Source organism: Peromyscus maniculatus, chromosome 6, assembly GCF_049852395.1.
Source record: "Peromyscus maniculatus bairdii isolate BWxNUB_F1_BW_parent chromosome 6, HU_Pman_BW_mat_3.1, whole genome shotgun sequence".
NCBI classification, from domain to species: domain Eukaryota; kingdom Metazoa; phylum Chordata; class Mammalia; order Rodentia; family Cricetidae; genus Peromyscus; species Peromyscus maniculatus.
Genome location: NC_134857.1, coordinates 77,321,948 through 77,344,588, shown reverse-complemented (window position 1 = coordinate 77,344,588; position 22,641 = coordinate 77,321,948). Strand labels below are relative to the sequence as shown.

General features: G+C 42.1%; 1 long non-coding RNA gene across 1 annotated transcript in view; it reads right to left on the bottom strand.

Moving 5' to 3' along the window:
• LOC121830247 (uncharacterized) overlaps positions 1 to 22,641 on the bottom strand; it is a 60,632-nt gene that overhangs the window by 6,499 nt on the left and 31,492 nt on the right. The window lies entirely within an intron of this gene.

The window sequence follows — 22,641 nt, the reverse complement described above, 5'->3', positions numbered from 1 at the left end:
AGAATCTAAATTTCTCCATCAAATCTCTCCCCTCAGAGCTCAGGGAAACCAGTGGAAGAGGGGGCAGAAAGATTGCAAGAGCCACAGTGGATGGAGGACACCAGGAGAACAAGGCCCTCTGAATCAACTAAGCAAGGTGCATATGAGCTCACAGGGGTGGGAGCAACAAGCACAGGGGTCTACACAGGTGTCTACAGGGTCCTCTGCATGTATACTGTAGCTGTTAGCTTAGTGTTTTTATAGGACTCCTTGTTCTGGTTTTTCTGCCTCTAATCTTTTCGATTACAATTCGTCTTCCACAAGAGAGTCAAAATGAAGATGGATGGGAGAAAGCTGACAGCATTTTCTCCAAGGTCTAGAACCAGACAAGCTGCCCACAGTCACTGGTCTTGTTCAGTGTAGTACTTGAAGTTTTGCCTGAATAATTAGGTGAAGAAAAGAAATAAAAATAGGAAGAGAAAAAAATCAAATTATCTCTGTCTGCATATGAGTAATGCAGTAGTATATATTTGGATATATACATACTTAAGAAACACTAAAAACTCCACCAGAAGACCATGAGAAGCAGTGAACATGTTCAGTAGCTCGGGATAAAACAGGATTAAATGTCTACATATAAACATCCATAGGTTTGCTTTTTATATGTAAAAGTAATGAGCTTACTGAGAGAGTGAATTAATTCCATTCACAATAGCTACAAAATAAAATAAAACACAAAGAATGAAGTTAACTAAGGGAATGAAAGAACTCTGAAAAGAAATTTTAAAATACCAATGAAAAACATTTAAAGAGACACACACTCAAAAGGAAAAAAAAACATGGAAAGAACGCCTTATGTTCATAGATTGGAAGAATTAAATTGATAAAATTCCTATATTACTCAATGTGGATTGGAGATTTGATTCAATCTCCATCACAACAGTAATGACTTCTTCACAGGCCTGTGGGGCAGGGGGGCAATGACAATTCTTCCCCCACCAATAAAAATTATCTATTTATTTATTCATCTCTCATACAATGCATCCCCACTACAGCCTCCCCTCCCTCCACTCCTCCAAGTCCCCACCCTTCCCCCAGATCCACTGCTCTTTTCCCTTTAGAAAAGAGCAGGTTTCCCAGGGATCAATGAACACAGCATAACAAGATGCAATAAGACTAGGCACAAATTCTCATATTAACTGGATGAAGTAACCTAGTAGGAGGAAAAGGATCCCAAGAGAAGGCAAAAGAGTCAGAGACAGCCACTTTTAGGAGTCCCACAAACACCCCACCCTAAATAACCACAGCATGTATGCAGAAGACCCAGCACAGATCCATACCACTTCCTGTCTGTCACTTCAGTCTCTGTGAGCCTCTAGAGCCCTGCTTAGTTGATTCTGTGGGTCCTGTTCTCCTGGTGCCATTGACCCATCTGGCTCCTACAATTCTTCCTCCCCCCTCTTCAGCAGGGTTAGGCTTTTTCCTGTAGCTAATGGAAGCAGATGCAGAGACCCACACCCAAACATTAGGCAGAACTGGGGGCAGAAAAATTCTAAAGACTATGGAGAGCACAAAAGATCCCAAGTAGCCAAAGAAATTTTGGACAAAAAGAACAAAGCTGGAGGCATCATAGGGCATTATTTAAAAACATAATGCAGATTGTACTACATAAAACCAGGCATGCGGGCTGCTGAAACAAAGTAGAGATGTCTACAGGAAATGATTCATGACAAAAATGTGCACCGGAAACAGCAATCTCTTCAATAATGATGCTGGGGAAACTGGGCTCTCATAAGCACAAGGCTGAAGCATGACCCCTGTCTCTCTCTCACCCAGGCAGCCAAAAATGGATCAAAAACACAAATGTAAGACTAAAATGGTAAAATCCTCAAGGAAAACGTAGTGGGAAAAATGCTAAGACCGTCTTATAGGCAGCCATTTCTTTTTTAGGTCTGACCATGAAACAGCAGTAAATAAAACTAAGTCTTATTTATTTACTTGTTCTTTGACAACTTCACGTAAGTTCATAATATACTTTGATCATATTTACCCTCATCACTCTCTCTTATCCCCTCTCCACTCCCGCTGAACCCAGTTTTCTTCCCAACAAGTTTCCATCCTACAAAAAGCAATCTATAGATTCAGTGAAATCCCATGGCTGTTTTACTTATATACAACTTCCAATCTGTGAGCATGGGAGGTCTTTCCAACTTCTAATGTCTTTCTCAACTTCTTTCCTCAGTGTTGGAAAGTTTTCTTTAGTTACGTTGACTCCGTAGTATTTTTGAGGCTGTTGTGATTGCTTTCCTGATTTCTTTCACATTTTGTTTGTCATTTGGAAGGTTACTGATTTTTGTATGTTAATTTTATATCCTGTCACTTAGCTGAGTTTACCACCTCTAGGAGTTTTCTAGCTGAGTCTTTAGGGCATCAGTTCTCAACTCGTGGGTCTTGACCCTTCAGCAAACCTCTGTTTCCAAAAGTACATTATGATTCATAACAGTAGCAAAATTACAGTTAGGAAGTATCAACCAAGATAATTTTATGGTTGGGGGTCACCACAGAATGAGGAACTGTATTAAAGGGTTACATTAGAAAGGTTGAGAAACCACTGCTTTAGGGTCTTTCATATATAGAATCATATCATCTGCAAATAAGAACATTTTCTTTTTGTATGATTTTATTTCTCTCATCTTTCTGTTTTAACTAAGACTTCTATCATATCAAATAGGAATGGAAAGGGTGGGTAGCTGTCTTGGTTAGGGTTCCTATAGTTGTGAAGAGACAACATGACCATGGTAACTCTTATAAAGGAAAACATTTAATTGGGGTGGCTTGCTTACATTTCAGAGGTTTAGTCCGTTATCATCATGGCAGGAAGCAAGGCAGCTTGCAGGCAGACATGGTGCTAGAGCTGAGAGTCCTTATATCTTGATCCAAAGACAACAGAATGTGGACTGAGACACTGGGCATGGCTTGAGCATCTATGAGACCTCAAAGCCTGCCTCCACAATGACACACTTCCTCCAACAAGACCACACCTCCCCCAACAAGGCCACACCTCCTAATAGTGCCACTCCCTTTGGAGGCCATTTTCTTGCAAAGCACCGCAGTAGCCTTCCTGTTCCTGGTATTAGTAAGAATACTTTATTTTCTCCATTAAGTATACTGTTGACTGCAGGTTTATCATGTATAGCCTGCATTATGTTGAGATACGTTCCTTCTGTCCTCAGTCTCTCCAGGGCTTTTACCATGTTGGACTTTACGAAAGGCTTTTTCTCCATCTATAGTAATGATCTTGCGGTTTCTGTCCTTGAGTCAATTGATGAGTTGAATTACATTTTTTAAAAATTTATATATATTGAGCCATCCCTGCATCTCTGGAATGAAGCCAACTTGATAATGGTGTATGATCTTTTTAATTTGTTTTTGAGCTTCATTTTCAAGTGTTTTAATGAGAAGTTTTGCATCTGTATTCATGGGAGAGTTTGGTCCATGATTTTCTTTTTTTCTTTTCTTTTTTTTTTTCTGTATCTACCTGCTTTCCCTTTTTCTCTTATTTCTTTCCTCTTTTTTTTTGGTTTTGGAACATTCCTTCCTTTTATATTTTACATAATAATTTGATAAGTAGTAGCATGAGTTCTACTTTGAGATCTGGTAGAATTTTTCACTGTCTCCATCTGGCCCTGAGCTTGTTTTAATTGGGAGATTATTTTATTACTGCTTCATCTCATTGCTTTCTACAGATTTATGTTTATGTTCTCCAGTTTCTCTTTCTATTAGTTTCTACCAATATCACATGTGGTCAGATTGAATGCAAAAGATTATTTCAACTTTCCTGTATTTGTTAAACTTGCTTTGTGTCCTGGTATATGATCTGTTTTATGTGCAGACCCAGGGGCTGCTGAGAAGAATGTATTCTGCAGTGTTAGGATGGGCTGTTTTGTAGATACCTTATAGGTCCATTTGATCTATGATGTCACTTAACTTAGATGTTTGTGTTTATTTTTCGTTGGGACCACCAGTCTATTGAGGTGAGAGTGGGGTGTTGAAGTCACTCACTGTTACTGTGCTGAGGTTAAATTTCTATTTAGTAGTATTTGTTTCATGAAATTGTGTGTACCTGTGTTCAGTGTGTACATGTTTAGAATTCCCCAATCAGTATGAACTCATCACTTTGGCTTGACATCTGTTTTTTTTAGATACTGGAACAAATGGGGGAATGGGAGCGCCACTTGTTTTCTGGTTTCATTTGCTGGGAATGTCTTTGCTCATTCATTCTTTCATCCTGCTCTAGTGTCATCTTGAAGGTGAGTGTAGCACAAAGGAGGTAGCACAAAGAAGGATTCTGTTCTCTTATCCAATCTGCTATTCTGTGTCCTTTGATTAGATAATTGAAACAATTAATATTCAGAGTTATTATTGAAAGGTGTGTACTAATTCTCATCATTTTGTTGATTTCATAGTGCTTGTTGCTTTCTGAACCCTCATTTGCTTATAGCATCTATTTTCCCTCAGTAAGTCTCTGAGACCTGTTTAATCTTTTCTTCAGTCCAAAGCAGCTCTTTCCATATCCTCTGTGGAGCTTGCTTAGTGGTAATGGATTTCTCCAGACTCCTTTGTCATGGAAACATTCCATCTCCAAAGGAAGCTTGGTAAAACAGAAAATCAACAACTCAAAATAGCTTCAGGAAGTCACTGAAACTGGCCAGATTCACTAGGCCCCTCCCTCCTAAGAGTAATTAAGAAAGACTGCTGAGAGTCACTCTCAGACAAGTCAAGCTTCAAAGAAGACTCTTAGACCAGACCAGCTGCCTGGAAGAAGCAGAAACCAGCCGAGATGTCTGCAAGGTTTAGCCCAACTGAGGCACTTGCAAGGGACACTATCAGCCTACTGGGCTGCCTGTAGGCTGTGCACTGTGCTCCCCATCCCCAGCTTTTGCAAGTTGTCACTCATTCTGGGGTGAGCTCTGGTGATGCAGCTGTCTTTGAATCATTTCTGCTCTTGTAAGTAACCCCAATAAAATTCCTTGGTTCACTAAATTGGACTTTGGTGGTATGAGTACTTTGGTCTCTTTTGGGCTCCCCATCTGGGGTGGGTAGACATGTATGTTGCATTCCCCAAGAAAAGTCTGTCACACAACACCTGCCTTTATATATGACTTGGACCTTCTCTCTTGCAGCTTTTAATACACTTTTTGTTCTGTGTAGTTAATGTTTTAACTACAATATGATGTGGGGAATTTCTCTTCTGTTGCTGTTGATCTGGTGTTTTGTGTGTGTGTTGTACCTGGTCCGATCTCTCTTTCCCTAGAGTTTGAAAGTTTTCTCCTATGAATTTATTGAAAATATTCAATGCTTTTGGCTGAAAATATTTTTATCCCCTTCTTTGCTGATAACTTTCTGATTTGTTTTCTTAAATATCTTACTTGTCCCATTGATACACTTTATTAGAGTTTGGGCCAGCAGGAGGGTGTGTAAAGGCACTTGCCACCAAGCCTGACAATCTGCGTAATCCCCAGGGTCCACATGAAGGAGTGACTCCTGAAATCTGTCCGCTGACCACCACATTCATACCACGGCACAAATGAAGTAACACACGCGTACTAATAAATAAATTTAGTTTTAAAATTTTTTAATTCATTGTTGACTTTGACTAAATGATCCAATTCCTCTTACCTTAAATTCTGTCTCCACACTGCCCATTCTACTGGTGAGCCTCTCCACTGGATTTTTATTTGGCTTATTGAGCTTTCCATTTCCCATGTCATTTGTCTGGTTTTCTTCATTATTTCTATCTTTTTATCAATGTAAATTTTCATATCCTGAATTGACTTTGTTGTTTCAGTTAGCTGTTTGTCTGTGGTGCATTAGAATTTACTCAGGAGTTTATTGGCTTCCTCCTTGAATTCTTTGAGCCTATCTATAACTGTTAGAGTTTAACCTAAGGCATTCTCAATGTGAGTTGTTACTATGGGATTAGCACCTTGTAGAGCATTGCCTTGCACACTCACGTTACTTCCGCTTTTGTCCTGGGGCATGCGTGTTTGGAGTAGCTTGCTGGTTGGGGCTTCCTGGCACATCTGCTGTGAGTGAACATTAGGAACAGTGCTTGGTGTGCCCCCAGCTTAGCTGATGTAATAACTTTCCCCAGGAAGCTGTGAACAAATGTCTGTTCATCCCAGAAGAGACAGCATTTGCAGACCCAAGTACAATTTCTCCACAGTCCAACTTTAACCCATGAGTTTATTGGACTTTCTTACAGAACATGGGTGACTCCAAAACAGCTGCATTACTGCAAAATCCCATCCCATCAAGGATGCTCGCATGGGAGCTGTATTATGGAGTCCTTCTTTCAATTAACCTTCTACTTACTATGTACTGTAGCATCTCCCAAGATCGCTTGCAGTGGGAGATCAATAGCTTGAACCCAGAGGAGGGTCTCATGACCCTCCCCTCCTCAATCTATTAGGGAGTGTCAATAGCTCCATCTCCGTAGGCCTGGCCACTGATGTATTGCTCTACTCTGGTTTTTATGGATACTGATCCAAGTTAAACTCCATGCCAAGACAGCATCATAGCACATCTGGAGGACAACACATCACACAACACCACTGCTCTCCTCCATCTCTTGCGTTCTTTCTGCTTCCTCCCCACTTGAGCCTTGGGAGAGGTGATGTCTCCCTTGCCCTTCTTCGAGTATTGGGTAGCCTGGCAGCCATATATCCCTTGTTTTCAGCAGGTTAGCCAGTTAGGAGTCTCTCCATCAGCAATCACAGCTCACTGTTAGGTGTTCCCCTACAACCAAGGCCAGCATCAGTACTCTGGGTGTAAGGTTTAGAAGGCAATTTGACAGGTGCATCTCGTCCACTTAACAAAACAATAGCAGTTGCTTCCCCACTGGGGCCTATGACTTTCTACACCACAGGGTTTTATCTGCGCTTACAGGACCAGATGTGAATTCCCTCCTGTGGAGCGGGCCTTCAATCTAATCAGAACGTTGCTGGTTGCACCCGCTGGTACAGCTGTGTGTGGCATGTTGATAGCATCGCAGGATGCAGAGGCCAGAGTCAAGCAAGGCCCTGTGTGATACTTCTCCCCTAGTAGCCCACATGGCACCTTCCAGCGCTGTGAAAACTCACCAGCAGGAAGGGACCGCTCACAGATCAACCCCAGCTTGATTTCTCCATGTTCTGAACCAAAGCATGCAGTGCATTCAACAGAAGGTGCTACCACCTGGCTCTGGCATTCAATCAAGGGCAGCAGATATGACCTGTATCATTTTGGGGTCCTCTGGGATTCCCTGGTCAGCAACTCTTAGGGAAGTAACTCACCCCTGGCACTGGGATTTTCAGTTAACAGCCAAGAAACAAACAAACAAACAAACAAACAAAAACCCCACTTTTATTGTTTTTACTGCTTTATTTGGTCTGGTAGCTTTTTTTTTTTTTAACAAGTCTGTAAGACACTCAGAGGTCGGTATTAAAACAGAGTGGGCAGGATCTCCAAAGGCCGCTACACTCAGTTGATCTCAGGAATCAGCAGCTAAAGGGCCACTAAAGTAAACTGTTAGCAAGGGCCAACACAGCAAGAAAAGATTCCGTCTTTCATCAACTATTTCCTCAAAAGAGCAATGTGGAGGATCTGAAGCGATGACTCCGCGTTTACGTGCTTTGTGCTCTTGCAGAGGACGGGGGTTCAGTTTCCAGTACCCACAGAGGACAGTTTACAACTGCCTGTAACTCCAGCTCCAGGGTATCCAACGTTCTCCTCTGGCCTCCGCAAGCATCCACATGAGTAAACACACACACACACACACACACACACACACACACACACGCACGCACGCACGCACGCACAGGAAAAGGAAGAGCTATGTTGAGTGCAGTTATGTGTATGGGAAGCACCACTTTATCCAGCTCTCTGTAATCCCGTGAGCTTCATCACCCTTCCCCTGGGGCACTGTCATGGGGCCCACTGAGCCGCTTTCCACCTGACCGGCTTCAGCAGAGATAGCTCCAACTGCTTGGCCCAGACCAGGTCCAAGGTGGAGCCGGGTTGTGCTTGCGCCTGCCGCTGAGTTGGCTCCTCGGGTCTGACAAGCTCTGGCACGCAGCCAGTGTCACGGCTCTCTCCACCTGGCTGCTGTCGGGGCCTCGGGTCTGGGTCAGCACTGCTGCGGGCACCAATCCCACAGTCTCTTCCTCAGCAGCACACGGGTGCAGTCAGAGCAGCAGGCTGGCTGAACAGTTCCCACTCCCGGCATACTGTTTTACGTGAGATGAATGTACACAGTTTACTCTCCGGGGATAACTGTCCACCTTCGGAACAAGCTTAGTCTTTCCCATCTACGATGTCTTATCCTTTATGCCTATGTGGTCTGTTCTTCAGGTTTGAAAGCCTTCCGGCAGCTCCCCAGCTGCCTTTCATGCCAACTTGACACAAATCTTGCCATATTCACTTTGGGGTGACCTGGGGTCCTCGTTTGCTTCCTGTTACTATGGTGAACACCGTGACCAAAAACAACTTTTGTGGGAGCGGTATTTGACTTACACTTCCGGGTCCCCTTCCATCACCGTGAGAAGTCAGGGCAGGAGGAGCTCAAGCAGAAACAGGCACGAACCGTGGAGGAAGACTGCCTCCTGGTTTGCCCCCGGGGGTCACACTCAGCTACCTTTCTTATACAGCCCAGGACCACCTGCTTAAGGATGGTACTGCAGTGGGCTGGGACCTCCTATACCAGTTATCCCTCAAGAAAATGCCCCACAGACACGCCCACCGAGAGCCAATCTGATGGAGGCAGTATCTCAACTGAGATCCCCTTTTTCCAGATGTGTCAAGTTGACAGGGAAGATTAGCCATCCCACCTGAGCAGACGATCCCCCCCTTTTTTGCCCTTAAAAAAAATCTCATCTAGATTTCTTTACCCCTTCCAAACCTGATTTACATGCCAGGCTAAGTCACTCGGATATGTAAATGTCTCTCCTGTCTCATAAATACCATACCTCACACTGGGTTCCACACACTGCTAAAGTTTTATACCATCTTGGAAGACATTGCTAAGTTAACCTCTTCCTTAACTCTCTGTGAGCATAATCCTATCAGATCAGTCAAACACTGCCTCTCACATCCCCATTTCCCTCAATAATGATGGTCTCTCCTACTGTCTTGGGATCTTTGCCAGCAATACTCAGTCTCTGGTGGCTCATATGAGCCATTCCATCAGTATAATGGGTCTTTCTTTAAATTGCTAGCTCTTGAATAATGACACAGAGACTTTTTACTAATTATGAAAGCTTGGTCTTAGCTTAGGCTTGTTTCCAACTAGCTCTTAAAACTGAAATCAACCCATTTATATTAATCTATATTCTGCCACATGGCTCATTACCTCTCCTCAGCACCAAACATCCTATCCTCTGTTTCTGGCTGGTGAATCTCCCGCCTCACATTCTTTCCCAGAGTTCTTATCTCTGCCCAGAAGTCCCACCTATCCTCTCCTGCCTAGTTATTGGCCATTCAGCTCTTAATCAAATCAATCAGAAGGTGCCTTAGGCAGGTGAGGAAGAACAGAGACATCTTTACACAGTGTACAAAAAGATTATCCCAACACATCAGGGCCTGATTCCTCTCATATTGCCACAGGTTGTACAGCCTTTGTCTCAAGGAAGGATGAGTAGTTACATTACTCAGTTTCTCCACTTGCACATCCTTCAGATCAATCCCATCAGCCCTCATACCAGTCTCTCACACCAGCCCACGAGTAGTTCTTACACTTTTTGTTCAAATGTCGTTTACAACTGAAGCAGTTTAGAGGTTGAATACTCCCTGATGTCATGTTTTCACAGGCTGAGCCATTATTAAGGTCCCCATCTTCATGTACAATTATGAATGGAACTGGAGAACATCATGTTAAGTGAAAGAACTCAAAGTACACAAATGGTTTGTGGTTTTCCATAGCTGAAGTTACATTTGATCTGAGTGCAGAATAGTGATTACAGGCAGCTGTGAAGGGAGGGAAGTTGAAAGCCAGGTCCCACCAAAGCACATTTAGAGGGAAGCAGTAAATGTGGTGTTCAGCACCCCGAGGGTGACTAGTTCACAACAGCGCATCACACATTCTATGAAAAGCTGGAAGGAAGGAGGTTGAAGAGTATAAATATAAGAAATAGTAAGAAAACAACAATGCTATTTACCTTAATTTGCATCAGTACATATTATTTGCAGTGCATAGTATATGGATTAAATTACTAACACCCCATAAAATGTATAATTGCTACACAGCAGTCAAACTTTTTAAAAATTAAAAGAAATGAACCTTAGAAAAACACAGTGTGTTATAGAGATGGATGAGCAGTTAAAAACACTTGTAGTGCAACCATGGGGTCAGAGTTCAGACCCCAGCATCCACGTAGTAAGCTGGACATCCTGCATTCAAGCTCCAAGCAATCAAGACACTCTCCCCTTGCCTCTACACTTGTACAGAGGCACACAATTGCATATACACATTCACTTGTGCGCACACACACACACACACACACACATACACACACTCACAAATACAGTAGGCAAGTGTTTAAGAAGAAACTATCGATTAAAAAAATCACCCATCTTCCACCTCCTTCCCCCAATAAAACACTGTACATAGCAACTCCATCTCCTGTCTCCTAGAACAAAATATACATTCCTGGAATCCTTCTTATAACCACGAAGAGTAAGAGAGCCTGAAATCATAAATGGCTTTTTAAAATCTATGAAAACACAGGAAATAGCACTTCAGACACTGGACAGCACAGTACTGTGATTGCTGAGAAAAGAAAAACCATAATAAAGACCTATCATTCAAGCTTCCCTACTACGATGTAATTTCCCATGTGTGTCGCGGGGAGATAGACTCCAAACACAGCCCAGTAATTTCATTCATCTGAGGAGACACGAACGTGCAGGGGGGTCAAGAAAACGAAAGGCTGAGAGGAGGAAGCTACACAGAGAAAGAGTTCCGGAAATTTATGTAAGCATTCCCTGGAGTCTTTGACTAAATACCAAGATATGTGTGCATAGGATGAAATCCCATGAAATGAGACAAAAATAACCTCTGGAAAGAGCAACTTCCACACAGATGCGAAGAACTCTAAGACAAATGTTACAGCTTGAATATCAAGTGCCGCCCCCAAAAGGCTCGTGGATTGAAGGGCTGGTCCCCAGCTGGTGGCTCTGTTTTTGGAGAGTCTGGACACTTTAGATGTGAGCTTGCTGGAAGAAGTGGGTCACTGAGGTTATGGCATTGGGAAGTCTCTTGTGTTGGGTATAACCTCTGTCACATTCTCCTGCTGTCATGATGCTCTGCCTCACCTCTGACCTGGAATCTGTGGAGCCAAGGACTACGTACTAAAAATCTCAGAAATCATGAGACAAAAGGAATTGTTTCCTCAATAAGTTGTTTCTCCCAGGTATTTGTTCACAGCAATAAGAAAGTCTGAACAACATACCAAGTAAGCCCAAGAGTTGGAGATCATTCCTATATATACCCTCTGCATTGTAGAGACATTAGTCAGTACACCAAACAGTCAAAGGAGATGCACGTATAACCATATGTTTATGACAAGTGCAGTGTGGTGCACAGCTTTAGTCCCAGCACCCTGGAGGCAGAGGAAGGAGGGTCCGTGAGTTAAAGGCTAGACAGAGCGAGACCCTGTCTAAAATAAATGCCTTTAGAAAGGAAACTAAGTGAGCCATAACATAAAGACTCCTCCACATCATCATTACCACAGCCCTTGAAAGGATTAAATTGATCTACAGCTACTAAATGAAAATCCAAGGGGAAAAAAATCTAAATACCTTTCAAAAAATAACAAACATGCAAAACTACACAGGTCATTGCCACTCTTGTTGTTTGCCCACTAGACCCAGGCTGTAAGACCCCATTGCTACAGACACTACATGCTCTGGCTGGAGGACGGAGGAAAAACAAACTGGAACTGAGCTGGAAGCTTCCTTCTGTTGACTGTGTAGGCTGCGGTGATGAACTGTCATCAACAGTCTTACTTAGCTGTGGACCCTACATGCTACTAACATGCAAGGTAAGATATGTCCCCTTCTGCAGGAGCAGCATGAATGTTAGGGGGTAGCCAACCAACCACTTTCTGATAGAATTTGAGACCCGATCCCCGATAGGGAATTAATGCCTGGTACTGCCAACCTGTTCAAAAGCCCATGGCTGAGAGGCCATAGATCCTAATGGAAAAGTTACTGTTGTATTGCTGAACTGACTTGATGCACTCATCAAACTACCTTCTAAATATTTACATCGAGATATTTACATTTGTGTGCACAGACTAGGGCTGCTGTCAGCTTTGGTCAAAAGAAGCTCCTTTGGCAGTTGGTGGTAGTTTATAAATGTGTCAAAGTGCTGAGGACAATTAACTGTGGAGTTCTCAGCTTTAAATGGAATATCTATACTACCTACCCCGAGGCTCAGGGAACACTAAGGAAGGAAAGAGAGAATACAAAAGCCACAAATTAAAAGATCAATACATTCATCAGTTTATATCTGTATGAAAGTGTTCTAGATTACCCCTAGATTCTAGAAAAATCATCAGCAATATTGTAGAGAGTTAAAATAGATGATGGGAAAAGTGCAAAAAGGAGACTAACAAAAATATGTACTCATATTTTTAAGATTTATGTGTGGGAGTGTTTTGCCTGCGTGTATGTATATACATTAATGCATGCCTGGTTCTCACAGAGGCCAGAAGAGGGCATAGGGTCCCCTGGAATTGAGTTACAGACAGTGTGAGTCACCATGTGGGTGCTGGGAACAGAACTCCAGGTCCTCTGCAATAGAAGCAAAATCACCAACTGCTGAGATCTCTCTCCAGCCCAATAAGGAAGGATTTTAAGGAGCTATTAATTATGTATACATGGGAGGATCTGTCTTTGAGAAGCTAATGATATGTACACTACAGAAAACAACCAAGTAATGATTTCAATACAATGTGTACACTTTTTCCCTTGAAAAATACGTACATTGGTTATGGTGTAATCAACTTCCCCAGGACTTAAATCTCACTCCATTGTCAACTGGCTCCCGTGGTTAGACATAAGAAGCCATCAGTGATCCTTCTCCTTGTCCCTCTGTATATATCTTTTTCTATGGTTACTTTAATGCTTTTTGTAATGTAATGGGTTTTCTTTCATTTTTATTTTTCTAAGAAAAGATGCTGCCAGCAACGTGATGTGCTGCCTCATGGCCCCATGCTCCAGGCTTAGAACTCCAGAGCATTTGAAAAGCTAACCGTTCTTAACCGTCCCCTCTCCGAAAATCTAGTTACTGTGATATTAGTCACCAAGTGTGGTCCCACTCATTATTAAAGCTGTGGCTTCTTCCCTGTCTAATCTCTGCGCTTTAATTGAAATCGTTTCTATTGCTCTAGCTTTAAATGTACTATCTTTTATTCTGTAAGTTCAAGTTTGCTGCTAGCAGCATCCTACAAGGAAATTTTTATTTCCTTTATGGCATTTTTTCATCTCTAGAAAAAAAAACAAAGTCTATACAGCATGCACACATAAAAGTTAAATGTTTTTGTTAAATACCCACTATTCTACATAAGTATATTACCATATAAATAAGTTATTCATAAATTAAAAAGAAAACTGAATAAACGCAACACAGTTTACACTGAGTCTTCAACATCGTGCAAAGTCGGGGTTGGGGCTTCTTTCTGTCGTGAGTACACTACAGTCCACCCGGCACTGCTTGTTGAAGAAAAAAAAAACTGCAACTTTAAAAAAAAGAAAAAGCAAAAAACAAACAATGAAAAACTGTTGGCTTCTTCATGTTGAGGAAAATAAGGCTGGATACAAAAGAGCACATCTGGGCTGGGCTGGGTCAAGGCCATGCTCCAGGGGCTGGAGAAAGCTGTTTCCTGGAGGTTGTGAACAGCTGAACTTGAACTGAAGGGACAAAGAAGGAAATTCTGAGTCATAGAAATCTTCACCTTGACCTTGGCAGGCATTCCCCTAGGTAGCCACCTTTAACTTTGTCAACATTTATTGAACTGAACACTTAAGATGAATGCATTTTACTACCTACATCATGCAAATAAATCAATAAATAAAATGCATAATATATCTATATTAGAGATACATATGCCACTGTAAATGACAAAATTGTGGATTTCTTCTGCTTTGGAAGCTCCCATGGCCACAGGTAGGCAAAAATGCAGCTTCAGGGTGTCAGCTGCCAATATTCAGAGGGACTCTCTACCAGGGAACCCTCTGGCCATGCTGGCCTGGGAATCAAGAAGGCATCTCCACTCTCCCTCCTGTTCACCACTTCAAATTCCCCTGTCTCATCCCCAGCCCTGTAGCAGACCACTTGCAGGATCCTGTTCTCTCCCTCTGACTCTACTCCCTGAGGACTCTGACAGACTTCATTGCAGACATAGCTTTCTTCCTTCCTGTGGACCCTCTCATCAACTAACCCCTTCTAGCCCATCCCCATTCCTTTATGTTAGCCCCCAGTTAGAAAAACATTCTACCCGGGACAACCAGTGACTACACCTGGCGTGGACTCAGAAGCACTGAGTCCAGGCAACCCCCAGACATCACATATTCCCAAGAGGACAATAGAAATCAAGAAACAGACCACCCAATCAACAAAGAGGAGACCAGTTATCAGCACCTAGATCACAATTGTTCCAAACCCAGATGCCTAGAGACCAGCACCAAAACACAAACATTAACACACAAGGCAATATGTCTCCACTAGAACCCAGTAGCCCTAGGACAGTAGCCCTAAGGAATGCAATACAGCTGAATCACAAGACAAGGACTTCAAAGTAGCGATTATGAATATATTTAAGTACCTCAAATAAGATATGAATCCCCTTAATGAAGTCTGTGAACATGCAAATAGTGGAATGAAATGAGAAAAAAACAATTCAAAACATGTAGTAGAATTGAACAAAGAAATAGAACCACTAATGAAAATCCAAACAGGTAAAACAGGAAATGAAAAGTTTCAGAAGTCAAAGCAAAACCTCAGAGTGAAGCCTCACCACAGAGTACAAGAGATGGAAGAGAGAACCTCAGACATTGAAGACATGATTACCTCAGTCAGAGAAAATGTTCAATCTAAAATATCCAAGCACAAAACATCCAGGAAATCTGGGACACTATGGAGAAGACTAAATCTATTCTTGGTGTCAATTTGTCTACATCTGGAATTAACTAAAAGCCTGGTGGCTGGGTGCACCACTTGGAATTTTCTGAATTAAATCCTTTGAGGTGGGAAGATCCACCTTGAATATGAGCCACACCTTCTGGTGGCAGCCTGTATAAGGGCATGGAAGAAGGAGGTTTTTGCTCTTTGCCTGCTTGCTTTTACTCTTGCTGACAAGTTCATTCCTTCATTGGCATTAGAGCTTATTTTTTGGGATTTGGGTATACAGTGATGACCAACTGAGAGATCCAGCCTCATGGACTGAAAAACTACTGGATTCTTGGATTTCCCATTGGCAGACAGCCATTGTTGGACTACTTGACTATAGATTGTAAAGCATTCTAATAATCCCATATATATTCATTTTATCAGTTCTGGTCCTCTAAAGAACCCTGACTAATACAAATAGGAATGGAGGAAGGAGAAGAAATCCAGGTCAAAGGCACAGAAAATATTTTCAACAAAATAATAGAAGAAAATTTCCCTAACCTAAAGAAGGAAGTACCTATTAAGGTAAAAGAAGCATACAGAACACCAAATAGACAAGAAAACCCCCACAACACATAATAATCCAAACAATAAGCATACAGAACAAAGATAGAATATTAAAAGCTACAAAGGAAAAAGACCAAGTAACATATAAAGGCAGACCCATTAGAATAACATCTGACAGCCAGGCATGGTGGCACATGCCTTTTAATCCCAGAACTCAGGAGACAGAGGCAAGTGGATCTCTGAGTTTGAGGCCAGCCTGGCCTACAGAGCGAGTTCTAGGACAGCCAGGGCTACATAAAGAAACCCTGTCTCAAAAAATCAAGAAGGAGGAGGAGGAGGAGGAGGAGGAGGAGGAGGAGGAGGAGGAGGAGGAGGAGGAGGAGAGGAACAAGAGGAAGAGGAAGAAGAAGAAAAAGGACACCTGATTTCTCAGTGGAGACTCTAAAAGCCATAAAGGCCTGGATGGGTGCCAACCCAGACTACTACACCCAGCAAAGCAATCACAATTGATGTAGGGGGGAGAATTCCACAACAAAACCAAATTTAAGCAGTATCTATCTACAAATCCAGCTCTATAGAAGGCACTAGAAGGAAAATTTCCATCTTAGGAAGTAACCATACCTAAGAAAACACAAGCAAAAACTAATCCCGGATCAGCAAATCAAAGTGGGGGTTGGGGGGGTGGGGGAACTCCACACCATAACAACAAAATAACAGGAATCAGCAAATGCTGCTCATTGATAACTCTCAACACCAATGATCTCAATTCTTTTAAAAAAAAAAAAAGACATTGACTGACAGACTGGATTTGAAAACAGGATCCATTCTTCTGTTAAGGTAAAAGAAGCATACAGAACACCAAATAGACAAGACCAGAAAAGAAAACCCCCACAACACATAATAATCCAAGAATAAATATCATCTCTGAGTAAAAGGATGGAAAGATATTTTTTAAAAAATGGACCTAAGAAACAAGCTGCTGTAGCTATTTTAATATCTGACAAAATAGACTTCAAACCAAAACTAATCAGAAGAGATAAGGAAGGACACTACATATTCTTCAAGGGAAAAATACCCCAGAAGATAATGCAATTCTAAGCATTTATGCACCAAACACAAGGGCACCCAAGTTCATAAAAGAAACACTACTACATCTTAAGTCATACATTGACCCTTATATCCTGTGTTGGACATTCTTGTGTCAATTTGACACACGCTAAAGTCACCTGAGAGAAGGGAGCCTCAGTTGAGAAAATGTGTCCATAAGGTTCAGCTGTAGGCAAGCCTGTACAGCATTTTCTTAATTAGTGGCTGATGGGGCGGGGCTCTCCACTGTGGGTTGGTCCTGGGTTCTATAAGAAAGCAGGCTGAGCAAACCCTGAGGAACAAGCCAGCAAGTAGCACCCACCCCTCCACGGCCTCTGCATCAGCTCCTGCCTCCAGGTTCCTTTTGAGTTCCTGTCCTGACTTCCTTCAGTGATGAACTGTGATGTGTAATGTAAGTCAATTAAATCCTTTCCTCCATGAGTTGCTTTGGTTGTGTTGTTTCATCATAGCAATAGAAACACTGACCAAGACACACACTGATAGTGGGTGACTTCAATACCCCAATCGGGCCAATAGACAGGTCATCCAAACAAAAAATAGAGAAATGCTCAAGCTAAACACTATAAATCCAATGGACCTAGCGGATAGTTATAGAACATTTCACCCAAACATAAAAGAATATATCTTCTTCTCTGTGCCTCATGAAACTTTCTCCAAAATTGACCACATACTTGGACACAAAGCAAGTCTCAACAGATATTAAAAAAATTGAGATAACACCCTGCATCCTATCTGATGACCAAGAATTACAGCTGGATTTCAACAATAACAGAGACAACAGAAAGCTTACAAACTAATGGAAACTGAGCAACTCACTACTGAATGAAAAATGGGTCAGGACATAAATTTTAAAAAATAAATAAATAAATAAAAATTCTTAGAATTGGATGAAAATGAAAACACAACATACCCAAACCTACAGGATAAAATGAAGGCTGTTCTCAGAGGCAAGTTCACAGCCCTAAGTGCCTACATAAAAGAATTGGAGAGATCTAAATTAGTGACTTAACAGCACATCTGAAAGCTCTAGAACAAAGAGAAAAATGACATACAAAAGGAATAGATGGCAAGAAATAATCAAACTCAGGGCTGAAGTTTAAGAAATAGAAATAACAATAACAAAATGTTAAAAATACAAAGAATCAGTGAAAGGAAGAGTTAGTTCTTTGAGACAATCAATAAGATAAATAAACCCTGAGCTAAATTAAGTAAAAAATAAAAAATCCAGATTAATAAAATTAGAGATTAAAAAGTGTGGGGGGTGGGCATCACAACAAATGCCAAGGAAATCCAGAGACTCATAAGGGTATACTTTAAAAATCTGTACTCCACCCAATTGGAAAACCTAAAAGAAAGGGATAATTTTATATATATATATCACCTACCAAAGTTAAATAAAGATCAGATAAGCAATTTGTATTAGTCGGGGTTCTCTTAAAGTAACAGAATTTATAGAATGAATGTCTCTTTCTATTTAAAGGGGATTTATTGGAATGACTTACAGACAATAGGCCATTTAATCCAAAAATGACTGTGAACAGAAAGTCCAAGAATCCAGTCTACGAGGCTGGATGTCTCAGCTGGTCTTCAGAATGTGCTGGAATCCTGAAGAACAGGCTCTAATTCCAGTGAGAGAATGGATAGCAAGGTCAGGGCAAGCAGACAAAGAGGATAGCTTTCTTCTTCTATATCCTTATATAGACTTCCAGCAGAAGGTCTGGTCCAGATTAAAGGTGTGTCTTCCTGCCTCAAGATCCAGATCAAAGATGTGTGTCCTCCTTCCTCAAAGGTCCGGACTAGAAGTGGATTCACCACTTCAAACCAAGCAGAAAATCTCTCACATGTGTGCCCTCCATTTCTGGATTGTATAGTTCATTCCAGATGTGGTCAACCTGACAACCAATAATAGCCATCACACAATTTAAACAGACCTATAACCCCTCGTGAAATAGAAATAATCACTAAAAATCTCCCAACTGAGAAAAAGTCTGGCGCCAGATGGATTTAGCAGAGAATTCTACCAGACTTTCCAAAAAGAATTAATGCCAATACTCCTCAAATTATTTACAAAATAGAAACAGGAGGAAGAGTGTTGAATTTCTTGCACAGGGCCACATTACCCTGGTACCTAAACCACACAAGACCCAAGAAAGAAAGAAAATTACAAACCAATTTTTCTTAGAAGCAAAGACGCAAAAATACTCAATAAAATATTTGTAAATTGTATCCAAGAATTACATCAAAAAGATCGTCCACCATTATCTAGTAGGCTTTATATCCCAGAGATGCAGAGATGGTTCAATATATGAAAATCAGTAAATGTAATCCACCATATAAACAAACTGAAAGAAAAAAAAAACACATGATCATCTCATCAGATGCAGAAAAGGCCTTTTACAAAATCCAACACCACTTTGTGATAAAAGTCCTGGAGTGATCAGGGATACAGGGGACATACCTAAACATAATACAGGCAATATACAGCAAGCCTATAGCCAACATCAAATTAAATGGAGAGAAACTCAAAGCATTTCCACTAAAATCAGGAACAAGACAAAGTTGTCCACTCTCTCTGTATCTACTCAATATAGTACTTGAAGTTCTAGCTAGAGCAATAAGACAACTAAAGGAGATCAAGGGGATACAAATTGGAAAGGAAGAAGTCAAAGTATCATTATTTGCAGATGATATAATAAATAAGTATATATGTTTAATCCAAAAATTCCACCAGGGAATTCCTACAGCTGATAAACACTTTCAACAAAGTGACTGGATACAAGATTAATTTAAAAAATAATACACCAGCCCTTCTATATACAAATGACAAATGGAATGAGAAAGAAATCAGGGAAACAACACCTTTACAATAGCCTAACTAATATAAAATGCCTTGAGGTAAGTCTAACCAAGCAAGTGAAAAACTTCTATGATAAAAACTTCAAGTCTTTGAAGAAGGAAATTGAAGAATGGAAAGATCTCCCACGCCCATGGATCAGTAGGATTAACCAAGTAAAAATAGCCACCCTACCAAAAGCAATCTACAGATTCAATGCAATCCCCACCAAAATTCCAATATAATTCTTTACAGAAACTGAATGCACACTTTTCACCTTCACACGGAAATAAAGAACAAAAACAAACAAAACAAAACAGCAAGACAGCTAAAACAATCCTGAATGATAAAAGAACTGCTAGCGCCCTCACCATCCCCAGTCTCAAACTATACTACAGCGCTGTAGTAATAAAATCACATTGACACAAAAGCAGACACATTGATCAATGGAATCAAATTGAAGACCCAGACATTAGTCCACACACATGTGGACACCTGACTTTTAGACAGAAGCCAGAAATACACAGTAGAGAAAAGGCAGTATCTTCAACAAATGGTGCTGGCCAAGCTGGATGGCTGCATATAGAAGAATGCAAATAGATCCATACTTATCACCCTGCCCAAAACTAAGTCCAAATGGTTCAAGGACCTCTACATAAGGCCAGATACACTGAACGTGATAGAAAAGGAAGTGGACACCTGAGGAAGATGGGAGAGCTGCCCCTGTTGTCATAGGAGCAGGAGAGCTGCCCCTGACCTCCACCAGTGCAACACTTGGGAGAACAGGTCCTGCACCTCACCTGGACAACACAATAGAGCCAACCCTGTTTTGGCGCAGGTGTGGGTGAGCCATCCCCGAAGCTGTGAATATGGGAGAGCTGTCCCCATTTCTCGTCTGTCTTGTGGAGGCATGGGTGAGGGAAAGATGCCCCCTGCTGCCTGCAATCAACATCTGAGGCAGGTGAGAGATCTGGCCATGTGGTCATAAGAGTGGGAGAGCTGTCCTCGATTCCCACCAGCTGCACGCAGCACTCGGGGAAAGCAGGCCCTGCACCTAGCCTCAGCAACACAATTGTGGGAGCCCGTTCTCGGGTTCCTCGTGGCTTTACCCAGCACGTCCGAATAGAGGATGATCAGGACCACGGGCCTGAGTGCAGGTGTCTGAGATGGTCTGCACTTGGCTGTGCTGGGGGAGGAGGTCTTTTGCTCCACCCCTTGGCATCTCTATAAAAACCCTGGGCCAGGGATAGTCGGGGGCTGTTGGAATAGGTTCCAGGCCCTCTCGAGGCTATCCTTTATTTTCTATCTGTTTATCTCCACAAGATTCTCCCCTATAAATCCTTCTATCTAATATTTCCTGCTGATTGCACTCAAGAAAACTCGGGGGAACTGTGGGGGTGGTGGGTAAATGCCCCACACACAATGCAGCCAACCCTGTTGGCTCAAGTACGGGTAAGTCAGCCCCAAAGCTGTAAGTGTGGGAGAGCTGGATGCCCCCGTTACTCCTTGCCTGCAAACAGAGAGCTAGCCCTCCCCCTTACCAACTACAACACTCAGGAAACGGCCCCTGCCCCTCACCTAGGCAGCATAGTAGAGCTGCCCAGTGGTCGGAGGTGAGGGTGAACCAGCCCCAATGTTATGAGCAAAGGAGAGCTGTCCCCATTACTCATATGACATGTGGTAGCATGGGCTGAGGAAAGATGCCCTCCCCCACACCTCTCACCCATCAATGCCTGAGACAGATGAGGAAGCTGGTTCTGGGGTCATAAGAGCCAAAGGGCTGTCCCTACCCCACACACACACACCAGCTGCAGCACTCTGGAGAGTGACTTCTATAACTCCCCTGAGCACACAATAGAGCTGGCCCCAATGGTGTAGGTGTGGGAGAGCTGACCCTGGGAGCTTAAAAACAGGAGAAACGGCCCCAGCCCTCCCTCATTGTGGCAAGAGGTGAATTAGCCTGGGCAATGCTGGAGAGCTCACCCTGGTGGTGAGGACAGGAGAGAACTGGCAGACAGACCAACCCATAGCTGCCCAGGCCCAGAACCAGGGTTATGACTTGGCCAGCCCCAACATCTACCCCATCTATGATCTGTTGGAGCATGTGAAGGGACCTGACCCGCAGACCCAAAGCTGCAGGATCTCCACAACACAAGGCAACAACAGGATATCCAAGAAGAGTCCTAGTGAGAGCCCAGCATCCATAGCATAGTAAAACCAGAGGCCTCAAACCAGACCAATGACTCCTTGCAATGAACACTTGCAAATAAAGATATATGGATAACGGGATTTACGATGTGACTCACTGTGCCACACTGAAGCTTCTATGATGAGATACTTATTTTTTCCTTTTTTCTCTTAAAGTTTGTTTTGTTAGGGGGTGTGCAGGGGCAGAGAGTGGATGCAAAGGGGTAGGGAAATGAATGGAATCGAGATACATGATGTAAAAGACACATAGAATAAATAAAAAGAAAGTGAAAAATTGATGATAAAAAAGACAGAAGAGACAGTGGGGAATAGGCCTGAACTCGCTGGCGGAGGACAATACTTCCTGAACAGAACACTGATTGCAGAGCACTCACGACAACATGAAACTGAAAAGCCTATCAGAGGACACCATCGTTTAGACAAAACGGCAGGTTACAGAATGGGAAAAGATTTTTACCAACTATACAGCTGATAGGGGGATAATATCTAAATTATATAAAGAACTCCAAAAACTGGACATCAAGAAAACAAAGACTCCAATTTTTAAATGCAGTACAGATCTCAAGAGAGGAGTCTCAGATGACTGAGAAACACTTAAAGAAATGTTCAACAACCTTTAATGGAAGTACAAATCAAAACTACTTTGAGGTGTTTCACCTTATACCAATTAGAATGGCCAAGATTTAAAAAAAAAAAAGACAATTCATGCTGGTGAGGATGTGGAGCAAGGGGAACACTCATCCATTGCTGGTGAGAGAGCAAACTTGTACAGCCACTATGGAAATCAATATGGCAGTTC